General features: G+C 37.5%; 1 protein-coding gene across 1 annotated transcript in view; it reads right to left on the bottom strand.

Annotated features, from left to right (window-relative positions):
• The window catches only part of LOC136846650 (glutamate receptor ionotropic, NMDA 2B-like), a 936,318-nt gene that overhangs the window by 847,668 nt on the left and 77,406 nt on the right, over positions 1–11,244 (bottom strand). The gene's annotated exons all lie outside the window — the stretch shown is intronic.

The raw sequence follows: 11,244 nt of genomic DNA, 5'->3' as shown, positions 1-11,244 counted from the left end.
AATTTGTTTGTTTACGTGTATGAAAATATTTCCATACACGTAAACAAACAAATGGTTTTGATAAAGACGCGGAGAAGAAATTAATCAACATCAACACTTCATAAGTGTGTAATCTGGAAAGGGAAGTATATAACGGTCTTAAGAGTGACGATAATTATTCAGGTTGGTCATTACAGCATAATGTCTCTATATATATCAACAGGATTCCGCAGACCAGATGAACCTGCATAATTCACGAATCAATTAAATATTCAAGTGCTTGCAGAACCAGAGCATTCGCAATACAACGGAGAATGTTTGTGAAAAGAACATTTCTTTACAGTCTATTCTAACGGAATTCAAGCAGTTTCTTCAAGCACTTTCAATACTGGCAAACACTTACTACGCAGTCATACCCTGACACAAGACAAACTGAAGGGAATTCCTCAAATACTAGAAAAAAGGTAGCACAAACATTACTGTTACGCATTTTAATTTACATATTCATTTATCTCTATTGAAATGAAAAATCATTTTAAAAACATCAAGAAGACAAGCTGAAGGGAATTCCTCACCTACTAGGAAAAAACGGTAATAAAAATATCACTTTTAAACACATTCATCTATTTCAAATGAAATGAAAAATTATTTACAATACAGACTAAGAACAAAACTGTACTAGAAAATTAATGAGGCTTGAAACGCACCCACTCGCTCCTCCAGGAACGAAAGCAATAAGAAATGAAGTTTCCGTGCGCACATACGCGCGCAGTCATGCAATCCCACATATGACAAATTGAAGGGACAGGGCGCAGCCCCAAGACTTGCCAGGGCAACGTGCCCTCTCAGCAAATTACGAAAATCCCTTAGTAGGAGCAACCAATCAAAGGACTCCCATCACCAATCTCGCAACAAATCGAGGCTTTCCTGAGAGTCCAGGCTTCTCTTGAGACAGTTGTTTGGCAATAGCAACGCGAGAGAGAGAGAGAGAGAGAGAGAGAGAGAGAGAGATGGGGGTGGGAGGGAGAGTCTCTCAACTGTTTGACACAATCACAGAGAGAGAGAGAGAGAGAGAGAGAGAGAGAGAGAGAGAGAGAGAGAGAGAGGATTCTCTAAACTGTGTGGAACAACTATAGAGAGAAAGAGAGCGAGAGAGAGAGAATTCTCTCAAATGTCTGGCACACCTAGAGAGAGAGAGAGAGAGAGAGAGAGAGAGAGAGAGAGAGAGAGAGAGAGAGAGAGAGGGACGGAATTCTCTAAACTGTTTGGCACAACTAGAGAGAGAGAGAGAGAGAGAGAGAGAGAGAGAGAGAGAGAGAGAGAGAGAGAGAGAGAGAGAGCGAGGGGGCGGGATGGATAAGATTCACTCAAGAAAACAGTTTGGACCAGACAACGACAGATAGAGAAAGAGACAGCGAGATATTTTCTCAATACAATTAATTGGCAATACCAACACTACAAACAGACCAAGAGAATGAGAGATGGAGATTCTCTCAAGACCATCGTTTCGCTTTGGCAACGAGAGAGAGAGAGAGAGAGAGAGAGAGAGAGAGAGAGAGAGAGAGAGAGAGTCCCCCCCGAGGAGACTTTCCATGAACATGAAGATGGTACGAAATTCCAAAGAAGAAGAAGAAGGAGAAGAAGATGACAGAATTTCGAACTCGATCAATAACTTCGCCCTGTGTGATCCCGACCGGCAGATGGAAAGAAAAGACGAATAGCAAAACACAGATACAAGAACTAAGACAAAAAGAAAAGATTCGTCGCGCTTTGCTGGACTGAGCAAAGAGAGATCTCAAAAGATGAATCTGCAACATAACCGAAATCCTGCAATAACATGCACGAAAGAATTAGAGCGATATGCAGTTATGAAAATGCAAGACAAAAAGAGTTCAGCATTTATGTGTATACATGTGTAAGTGCATTATTACAAGTATGTATGTCTATGTATATATTGGCGTGTATATACATGTGTAAGTGCATTATTACAAGTATGTATGTCTATGTATATATTGGCGCGTATATATTTCACGACTTACAATCTTGCATCTAACAATAGAATTTATTTCAGGAAGAGAGAGAGAGAGAGAGAGAGAGAGAGAGAGAGAGAGAGATGCCAAAAAACTTTCATGTTTTAATTTTGATTCTTCCACTGAGTAAAAATTTGGGTAGAAACCTTCAACAAAAATGTTACCTCTAATATTGCCGAGAGTGTCTCCAATAAATATTTTACTGATGTATCAATTTGATAGTGACCAGTTCCACGTGATATGTAATATGTACCCTTCTGGGGAAAGATGATAGGATGGAACGCTAGTACTCCATAATCATAAATCTACTGATCACATCTGGCTCTCGTGTGTACAGAAGGGTGTTAATTGACAAAGCAGGGTTGATTACAAGCAATAATTGATAGGGGTTGATTTAGACAGAGGAAGGGTTGTATCAATCAGTTACCTGTAATGAATCAATTCAAAAATATGTAAGGTACGTTACAAAAAAAAATGTTATAGCAGCAAAATATTCTCGGAATTAATACTAGGTTAAAATTCATTTTGTGTAGGAAAATTCTGAAAGAATGATAGAGTATTTTGTAAATGAAAAATTTTAAAATCTAGTTAAAATGTTGAACGGATAAAAATAAATCTTCCTCGACGACAAGAAAAACCTGCATGTGATTTATGTGGACTTCAACATACAAAGCAACATGGCGATAAGAATGAAAGCAAGGAAATTTTTCGTAAGCAGAAAAAATATTAGAAAGGCAGCATTACCAGTTAATAATGAATAATGGATAGTGAATAGAAGGTAATAAGCATTGTGAGCCTTATTAAAGATGATAAACAAAGACGAGAAAAAAAACAAAAACAAAAATTAATGAATGGAGAGCTACAATTTGCCTCGTGAATGTGACGATGGCAGTTGATAATGAAGATATGTGTGAATGTTGGGTAATTAGGATTTATTTTCCTGAATGCCCGTCAAGTCTATAAAATGTTATGCTGTCAGAAAAGCACGCTGATTTATGTGAATTTGGATAAAGGTGGAAGCGGCTGACTCTTGAAAGAACTTATAAATAATGATTCAGGTGAATCCTAGGTTTAAGAAATAACTGAGACAAAGAAAACACTGACACCAAATATACATAAAAATTATACGAAGAACAGAAAAGGTAAGCTGAGGCGACACTGGGTTATTCTGATTGTAAAAGAAAGGATAATAGATCTTCTAAGGAGGATGAGATTGATACGCGCATCCAAGCTCTGAACAGCCTCCTGTCTTGAACGGAATAATAAATAACGGTAAATTTCTCTCAAGTTTAATTGCCAATTTGACACACAAAGGAGGGCAAGGAATTCAACTTTCCATGAGTTATTGAGTACCCATCACAAAACTGACCCATGGGTTCGCTAAATACACATCAGATTTGTAGGAATGAGAAGGGGGTGGGAAGTACATCGAGGGTAAATAACACCCGGGAATAGTTCATTACTGAACACTCGAAGCTTTCTTTTTTAATAGCAAATTTTGGTTTGATACAATGCGAAGTATAACTACAAAGACTGACACAACTACGTACGAATATTTCACTATATGTATATATATATATATATATATATATATATATATATATATATATATATATATATATATATATATATAGCATTAACCTACAAATGTCCTTTAATATCAATTCGCTCTACCTCGGAAGTAATATATTACCATATATGTTACACGGAAGGGAATTTTTTAGTTGATAATAAGTTTGTCGTCTCGTGGGCTAGAAGGAACAAGAACTCAGGACTACAGTGACGCCTTAAACCACACTGCCACCAAATGTAGTATAAGGCGTCACTGTAGTCCTGAGTTCTTGTTCTTCCGTGGTTCGAGCCCACGAGACGACGAACTTATTATCAACTAAAAGATTCCCCTTCGGGTAACATATATGAAAATATATTATTTCCGAGGTAGAGCGCATTGGATAGCAAAGGGCATTTGTAGCTTAATGTTTGTGTATGAATCACGGTGATGTGATAAAATATACAGTATATATATATATATATGTATATATATATATATATATATATATATATATATATATATATATATATATATATATATATATATATATATATATATATATATATACATATTACAACATGCGTATAAATTTACGCTATCTCACCTTCAAAACCTCTACAAAATGTCTTCTAAATTCCTTTTTAAAGCTACGAGGGAATATCGAACAGCTGTATCACAGAATCCATTCTTCGCTCCGTGCTTTAAAATAACGCTGATAATCTAGTCCCCTGTGATTTTGGGAGGTCAAGTTAAGGATATTGGGGAGCAGCTGTTCCATTTTCTCGTGCAGCGCCGAGGGAATTTTCAGAAGGCTAGCGCTCATAAAAAGATCGTACCAAAAATATAACATGGCTCAATATTTAATCATTTTAAAGAAATTATATCGTGGACAAACATGAAAAAACTCTATTTCGCAGGAAACATCTATGCATATTTACTTGTGCTTTATATATCGATGAATATGTACATACAAACATATATATTGCAGACATTACACACACACACACACACATATATATATATATATATATATATATATATATATATATATATATATATATATATATATATATATGTGTGTGTGTGTGTGTGTATGTATATAAATTATATATATATATATATATATATATGAACTTAGGGAAATTCATTAATATCATTATTATTATTCAACATCATCATCACGTATACATATGGAAGAGGTCAAAGAAGCCATTTACTTTACGAGCTTCCAAGGAACAGAACGCTCATATGTAAAAAAAAAAAAAAAATAGAGAAAACGATATTTTGGTAAATATTAACAAGATGAAAAAAAATCTGCCCCATATTTTACTAATTAATTCTCTCCTTGAGGCGGGCACTGACGCCGTTCACGCGACGTCGGATTACATAAACAAATAAATCTAATACCAAGTAAATTTAATTAATTTCTCCGTGAAGTTTAATCGCCGATTCGGCCCCTCAGCGACCACTGCTTTTTATTAATCAACAGATTGTAGGATCTCTCTAACAGCACCTCTTCCTTGGCCCCAAAACTGTTTTAAATGAAGAGAGATGAGAACCATTTATAAACCTTAACTTTGTGTATGCCTAACATTTCTTTCCCCTTCTAACTTGGAGCCCCTACGGTATGCTTGCTAAATCCCAAAAGTGACTGTACGTCCTAAAACAAAACGTAAAATCTATATAAAAAATAAATGGGTTAAATTCTACGGGAACAGCAGACCTTGTGTCCTAAAACAGTGAACAGATTCTAAAGAAATAACTGACGTAATTTCCTAAAATACTGGATCAATTCTTAGGAAATAATCGACCTTACTTCCTTGCCTAACAGGCAAATTTGTACGGAAACGATCAGGGACAAATGACAAGGAAAAAATGCGCAGAAGTTTCTTCGGCGCAATCGAGTTTTCTGTACAGCTGCTACAGCGTATAACCAAGGCCACCGAAAATAGATCTATCTTTCGGTGGTCTCGGTATAATGCTGTATGAACCGCGGCCCATGACACTTTAACCACGGCCCGGTGGTGGCCTGGCCTATATCGTTGCCAGACTCATGATTATGGCTAATTTTAACCTTAAATAAGATAAAATTTAATGAAGCTAGAGGGCTGCAATTTGGTATGTTTGATTATTGTCGGGGGGATGATCAGCATACCAATCTGCAGCCCTCTAGCCTCAGTAGTTTTTAAGATCTGTGGGCAGGCAGAAAAAGCGTGGACAGAAAAAGTGCGGACGGACAGAAAACAAAATCGACAGTTAAAAACACACTCAAGCTACAAGAATACAATACCTGTATGTGGGACACCAATATCAATGCACATGAATCCATACATACATACGTACACACATTCAGTACTACATGTACAGTACAAGTCCATCTGCACTTACACATCCAGCACCACAAGCACAGTACAAGTGTACATGAACTTGTACAGCCCCCATAAAGAGGACAGGCAAGCCATTAAAACCTGCGGGGAGCGAAAACAACACAAATGGAGCATCATTGGTAAGCCATCGTTAATCCAATAGCCGAGTGTTACCTGCCTTTTATCCCGTAGAGCAACGGCGGGCATTGCAGGCCCTGCAGCTGACAACCATGGCCGACTCATCATCATTAGGTCTTTCATTAAGCCCGGCCATTAATCCTCATTTCTGTCCCTTTGCTGTTTTAGGGACCGATTCGGCCCACACTTTAACGCCCATTTCTCCGACGCCACCTCGCCCATTATGGCCCGGGCGGTCGTTATCAAACGGCCGCCCCGCGCCATACCCCGTTCTCTCTTCCTTTCGGGTTTTTTTTGGGAAGTTAACTGCACCGAAACACCGAGACATCTTTCCCCAAAGTCCGGTCCATTCGGTTAACGGGGAAGTTTAATCGTTATCTGCAATAGTCGGACCGAAGTGTCCGACACTTACCTCTGAATGCCGTCACGATATGCTTCCGTTCTTCGTACACACAACGATACTTCATAACTTCCGGTAACTAGTACTCTCCAGCAAGCGTTCAGAATAACTTTATTATGATGATGTTAACTGTAACTTTCGCCATACCTAGTTCATTCAGTCGGCCGGAAGGTTTAAATGGTATAGATAAGTCTGCGACTTCTATACGATATAACTATTTAACCTTTCGTGGAGTATCTATATCATAACAAACCAAATCATAACAGTCTTCATTCATTATAGTTTCACCTTCCATAGCATTAATTCTTATAATATGGTGGGTAAACTGTATAACAAATATTTTATGATAATACATATTAAGATATTTTTGTAAACTGTATAACAAATATTTTATGATAACACATATAAGATATTTTTGTATATATTGACAATCCCCCTCAAACGTTCTGAGTCGTGTTTATCCAGTCTTGCATGAAGAATTTCCAATTCATCCATATTTGATGAGCCATCGCTGTTCCTTTAATAGACTAGGGATCAAACGCCTCCTGTATCGTAAAGAAAAGCTAAATCTTTATAAAAAAAAAACTACTGACTCGCTTCTACTGCGCCGACGGGTCGACTTCAAAGGTTGCTCTTAACCTACTGGACCCCGTAGGAGGGGTAGGGCTGTCAGTGTACCTCACGCGGTACACTGCAGGCATTACTTAAAGTTCTTTGCAGCGTCCCTTCGGCCCCTAGCTGCAACCCCTCGCATTCCTTTTACTGCACCTCTATCCTCATTCTCTTTCTTCCATTTTGTGGCCAGCCCTAGGAGAGCTGTTAATCAGCTCTGTGGTCTGGTAAAACTAAGGTATACTTATCCACCTTCTCTTGACAATTGTTTTATAGTGCAACTGCGAGGTTTTCCTCCCGTTACACCTTTCAGACCTTTCAAATCTCAACTTCCGTTTCAGCGCTGAATGACCTCATAGGCTCCAGCGCTAGGCCTTTGGCCTGAATTCTATACTGTACAATAAAAACCTATTGGACTGTGAGGCTGAGTTTGTACTTAACCTTAGGGAGGCCGTTCTCCACATTCCGTCTACCGAAGCTAATCACTGGAGAGTAAAATTAAAAGTTGGTCAACCAAGTCACAACTCCCTTGCAGCCTTTAAAACTTCACAACTTGGGAGGAGTTTCGGAAGTGATCATATTACCTAATCAAAAGCCAGCATGAGACAATTTAGAGGAAAGCAAGCCTTTTTGTTGTTATACCGTTTCTTTGAGGAACAACCGACATTCGTAAATTAACTTGCTTTGTTTCATTTCTTAATTCAACGAAGGGGTGAAATGTTTTTGTGTGTAATACATAGCGTGTATTTCATACACATACGTATATATTCATAACGTTTTATAATATATATATATATATATATATATATATATATATATATATATATATATATATATATATATATATATACATATATATATATATATATATATATATATATACTGTACTTATACATATATATATGTATATATAATATATATATATATATGTTAATTAGGCATTAACTTCGTCCCAAAACCCCCGTTACAACAATAACAGCTCAAAAGGATTCCCACACAAACACCAAACATAAAACAACAAGCATTTCCAGACTGAGAATGAAACGAGAAAGCGCAGCCGACATCTCCCACCTACCCTTATAAAGATACCGGTATTTGGCATTCAATAAAGTCAAAGAACCTCCTCCAGAGAACAGGAGGTTCCCCTAGGCTCCACTGTTCTCCCCACAGAATCATGTCTTGAATCTTAAAACCCGAGATGTGGTGGGGAAATAAAAATGAGAGAAAAACCTCTCTCTCTCTCTCTCTCTCTCTCTCTCTCTCTCTCTCTCTCTCTCTCTCTCTCTCTCTCTCTCTCTGCTAACTCAAATGTTATCACTTACTTTACCTCCGGCATTTCTCCCTCGATTTCTTCTCTTACTTCATTCCCCCCTGGCCTCATTTACTTTTCCCTATCCACCCACCCTTTCGTAAAAAAAAGTCGAGGAATTCGGCTAACACGGTAGGGAAAGGAGGGGGATAGGGATTTGGGGGGGGGGTGGGGGGACGACTTTTTGAGGAGAGAGAGAGAGAGAGAGGGAGAGAAAATATTCCCAAGATGACAGCAACGAGAGAGAGAGAGAGAGAGAGAGAGAGAGAGAGAGAGAGAGAGAGAGAGAGAGGTCTCGCTGTAATTCTGTGGGGGGATAATTACGACCGGGTGATTAGGAAACTATGCGGGGTGGACTCTCCTGGATATCAGAGATCCGTGACCAAACAGCTAAGTGAGAGTAAAGTTTGTGAGGTGTGTGAGCAATGAGGAGGGAGATGGAAGCTGATGGAAAACGTGGTCACTAAAAGGGTCTCTCTCTCTCTCTCTCTCTCCCTCTCCGACAGAGAGAGAGAGAGAGAGAGAGAGAGAGAGAGAGAGAGAGAGAGAGTAAATTCTGAATCAGCATCTTGATCCATCTCCAAATTTGATTAAATCAACTCCTCCGTGGCCCTTACCCCAACCACTCCCCCCCCCCCTCACGCACCCCCTACCGCAAAACAACACTCCCACGAAAACAATCCATGATTTTTGGGATATTCTGTGGTCGCACAAACAGACACGGAAACAAACAAGCAGACACGGGAAGGTTCAAAGTAAACTTACAACTTCCCTCGCGGAGGTAATACTTATATCTCGAGATGCCTTACAAACACGCAGCAGCTGAAAATATACGAGCAGTTTTTTGTAACTGAAACTTTCTCGTATTACAGAAACTCTGATTCGTGTTTCCAGTGAGATAAGGAACGTGAAACAAGAATCGCTGTGCATGGAACATTAAACAAAGTACTGATAAGTGTATTGCTCCGTAACGGACCAAAATCATCCTTTAATAATCGTCTTTTTCCCAAAACGCGTACAACAGCGTAAGAAGATAAGAATCTATCGACCAGTTCTACATACAAACTATATATATATATATATATATATATATATATATATATATATATATATATATATATATATATATATATATATATATATATATGTATATATATATATAGACAACAAAAAGGGATGATTTTAATTCACGTCGTTTAAACAAAACCCCAAAAAACAGTAAATTTAAAAAAAAATAATTTTGAAAAACGAAGCACTATATACGCTCGCGAGAGAAAAATAAATAACACTAAATGCAAATATAAAAAAACACACCCAAATAAAAAAAAAACTACTCAAAGAACACAACGGCTAAAGTGAAGAAAAGAAAATCTACTTAAAAAAAAAAAACAGACTTTCCCAAACGAAAAGACTAAAGACAGAAAGAAAGTGCAGGTTGAAAGCCAAATAATTGGGAAAAAGAAAGCACGCAAATAATTGGGAAAAAGAAAGCACGCAGAGGGTCAGAGGTTGAAAGGGGAAAAATTTAAGGGTGTAATAGAGTAAAAGCGAAGGGGAGAAAGGAAAAGGAGAAGGGAGCTGACTAGTACGTGAGGTAAATAAATAAAAATAAAGGGAATACAACGCCAGAATTAACCTGATTACACGGACTCAAAGAAATGATGATATATTACTAAATAAATTAATAGAAATAAAAAAATGTTAAAACTAATAACATGGTTGACTTGGGTCTATGAACTTGAACATACACACACACACACACACACACACTAAATGCACAATAAATATATATATATATATATATATATATATATATATATATATATATATATATATATATATATATATATATATACATACTAGAGTGAATATGATAGAAATAGTCGACACACAATCACGTGTGGAACAGAAATTGAAAGACCTGGGTTCGATCCTGATGCGAGTCAGAAATTTATATAAATATACACATAAACACACACCCAAATATATATGTGTGTGTGTACGTCAAGTCAACGATGAACGGTCTGTCTCATCGCTTTGCGCAAACATAGCAAGCAAAACAAAAACAAAAACAAAAACAAAAAAAGGTAATTGGAGATTTTCAAAATGACGACAGAAATTCAAAAGTCTTCTGAGGTCTAAATACGAAATGGCAGTCATTCCATTTGGGAATGCGATATTTTTTTTTTTTCAGGAATGCCACACTGAATTTTACTTGAAGATGACGGCTTTTACGACAAAGAGATGGGCGTAACGCGAGTTCTTTCTGAAATGCAGTGGGCGTAGAGTTGGGCGCAGTTTCACAAAATGCATATTTCGTCGGGAAATATTTTTGAAGAGTTAACAGGTCTTACGTCTTAGCTATTTCGAAACTTCTCAGTGTTCGTTACTGTTCATTACATGTATGCTGGTCCGCTGGTATAATGGTTAGTGTCGTGGCATGCCACTCAGACGTCGCGGGTTCCCGTCTCCCCCAGGGCAATGAAAAATCACTGGCTCTGTATCATGATCAGTTACTGCTGCAGTGTGGGGTCTGCGGTGGGAGGCTGAAACCAAAATTCTTTGGAAGCTTGAATTTCAAGTCAATGGCCCCTTTGGTGTGCTTGTTCCATGTGAATAGGTTTCATCTACTGAAATATTATTAATAATAAATACAAATACTGGTAGCTGTCTGAAAATTTATACTTGCTAACGCAATCCCCTCTGATATCTCAACGTTTCAACTAGTCTATAAATTCAAAAACTGCAGATGTTCCAAACATTTGCAACTTATTTGCTAACGGAAAATATTTGTGAGCTATACGTTTAAAATATGCTATGAAACTTAAATATTGCAAGTCCAGAACATTTACATAATA

This window comes from Macrobrachium rosenbergii, chromosome 15, assembly GCF_040412425.1.
Source record: "Macrobrachium rosenbergii isolate ZJJX-2024 chromosome 15, ASM4041242v1, whole genome shotgun sequence".
NCBI classification, from domain to species: domain Eukaryota; kingdom Metazoa; phylum Arthropoda; class Malacostraca; order Decapoda; family Palaemonidae; genus Macrobrachium; species Macrobrachium rosenbergii.
Note: the sequence above shows the minus strand (reverse complement) of the source record. Positions and strands in the feature narration are given on the sequence as shown.